Raw genomic sequence first — 2500 nt, 5'->3', positions numbered from 1 at the left:
CATCTGTCATCCACCAACTTCCTGGCTACCAAACAATCAATTATTTGACACTAAGATATTCTCAAGAAAAACTCATCAGTTACGGATGGAACGGCGAGGGGGGCCAGTGTGCAGCTTTAAGGGAAAAAAAAAAAAAAGCAGTCAGGATGTTATAATAAAAACACTTTGGAAAATGGCTTGACTCCCATATGTATATAATTGCCCTCTCTCTTTTCCTGAAAATGAATAAATAACATTCGCTACAAATGTATTCTGGCTACTTTAAGAGGAAATGTGACTGACTTCTGACTGAGATTATAAACGTGGAAGACTCCTCATTAAATGCTTAAGATGAAGGAAATCGAGATTTTTCTCACCTAGTCCATTGCAAATATATCGAGTCCTTATGCCAACGTAAATATTAGTGAAAATAAGCAAGTGTGAACCAACGTGTGTTAATGGAGGCAATTCTAGACGAAAGCGAACAGCCTTATTCTGCTAGGGACCCACCTTGACCCCTCTGTGTGAGCAGAGGGTGGGGGAGCGCTAAACAATGGCTCATTTAATGATCACGAGAGTCCCGCAGGTCTGGACTCAAAGTCGAGATAATAAGCCCTGTAATTAAACTTACACGGAACCTTTTAGTATGAAATCTATTTTTGAAATATTACTTCAAAACACAGGACACTTGGAACATGTGCTGTCTCAATTTCCTCTCCACTAAAATATATTTTGGCTCCATTTTTTAGGGTTTTTTCCCCTCTCAAGTTCCTGTACAGCAGATGACTCAGTCATCAACTCTTCATAGCCATCACTTTGCAGCATTTTGATTAAGTATGCCAAATGTCGTGTAGAGGAAAGAATGGGAACACTGAGCCTGCCAACTTTTGATTGACCATTAAAGCCAATGATATATGTGCCTGTCAAAAGACAGACAATTAAATCAATATTGGAAAAAAGTCGCCTTGACGGCTTGTTTTTATGTGAGAGCTGCCAGAATGGATTACCATGCACCATCATGCCCTTGTCAACTTTCAAACCTTTTATTAAAAAAAAAAAAAAAAAAAAAATGTGGTATTTAAAGTTGCAGTACCTCATTCCCTCGGCGTTTTGTTTGTCCTCGGAAATATTCACTGCAACTTTAACTGCAAAAGTTCTGAAGTGTCCAGAAGTGATTTTCTAAATACGACCTTTCATTGTACATTCTGCCATGAAAATCCCTCTGGCCGTGGAAATGCAAAGAGGCCTCTCTGGCTTGCAGCACGAGCAAATGGTGAACATCTTTAGAGCTCGAGCTATAGTCTTAGGGGGCTAACAGTGACGTAGATGCCGTTTCAGAGGTGTCTTCCTGCACTATGCAAAGTTATTCAAAAATAAATATTCTCTTTTCTGTTCACTCTCTGCTTTGAATGCCCAGCAACAAAACTGCCTCTGCTTTAGTGAGCATTTCTGTCGTGGATCTAATAGAAATTATTAGCTCGATTTTATTTGATCATTCATACATGTAGATATTATTCTTAAAATCTTGAGGAGCAATGATCTCTGCTTTAAATGTCTCCCTGGGAAAAAAAAAAAAAAGCATCTATGGAGACTTGGACACATGCATGTGACTGAGTGCAATACTGAAAATTATTTAGATTCCATTCGATACCACAACAGTTAAAGAGTCACACTTGTTTAAACATAAAACACCCTTTGTATTATTTTTCCTCTAAAAGCTTGGGGAGAGTTGATTTACTCTATTATTTAGTGAGAACTCACTGGCAAATCATTGCACTCTAAGCTCCTCAAACAGTGTCCAAAACTGAGACAAGACTCGAGTAGGCAGCAGAAAGAACTCCTGGGCTATTCTCCAACGTGCGGTGAAGAACGCACGGCGCTGACCCACGCCAGGGTTTCAGCAGTGGATTAGCAGGTGAGCTGAGTTAAAGGATGCTGCAGCTGTAAAACTTCTGAGACGAAATTAAAATGGAGCAGGAAAAAGGGGGAGCGAGGGAGAAAAGTTGCCCAGATAGTGGCTGAGCTGTCAGGAGCATGTGTGTTTCCATGGTGAGTGATTTATTGATGTTTATCAGGAATGAATAGATCAAAGGCTGCCAGATGACAGGCGATCAATCACACATCAAATCAAGGATGGCAATCCTCTAATAAAACAGAAAACAAGGAAAACCAGCTCCTGCCAGTTCCTCCTCCAGAGAAAAATAACTTTTCTGTTCAATCAGATTCTGCACTATCACTGCCTGTTGGCCTGATCGAAAGACATCTTTAGAGGTAATAAAAAAAAGGGGGGTGGGGGGGGAGGCGTGAGAAGCCTCCTGCACGGGACATTCGAGGCTGCTATTTTGCAGAGAAATCCTCCGACCACATTCCTCGCGTCCTAGGCGGCTGGTGACCTTATTTTCAAGTGTCAGGTTCAGCCTCCCGGCCTTTGGAGGACTTTGCAGCGCGCTCCGGAGCAACTTCTCCCCCGGCGCACGCCCCCCTCCCAGGCGGCGAGGAGCCCCGGCCACCCCGCGGCCCC

The 2500-nt window shown here is 42.5% G+C and overlaps 1 protein-coding gene across 1 annotated transcript in view; it reads right to left on the bottom strand.

The window, feature by feature from the left end:
• Positions 1 to 2500, bottom strand: part of TSHZ1 (teashirt zinc finger homeobox 1) — a gene marked incomplete at its 5' end in the record, with an annotated part of 79322 nt that overhangs the window by 75870 nt on the left and 952 nt on the right. The window lies entirely within an intron of this gene.

This window comes from Pteropus vampyrus, unplaced genomic scaffold (genome assembly GCF_000151845.1).
Source record: "Pteropus vampyrus isolate Shadow unplaced genomic scaffold, Pvam_2.0 Scaffold132, whole genome shotgun sequence".
Lineage (NCBI taxonomy): Eukaryota > Metazoa > Chordata > Mammalia > Chiroptera > Pteropodidae > Pteropus > Pteropus vampyrus.
This window is presented reverse-complemented; position numbering and strand designations above follow the sequence as displayed.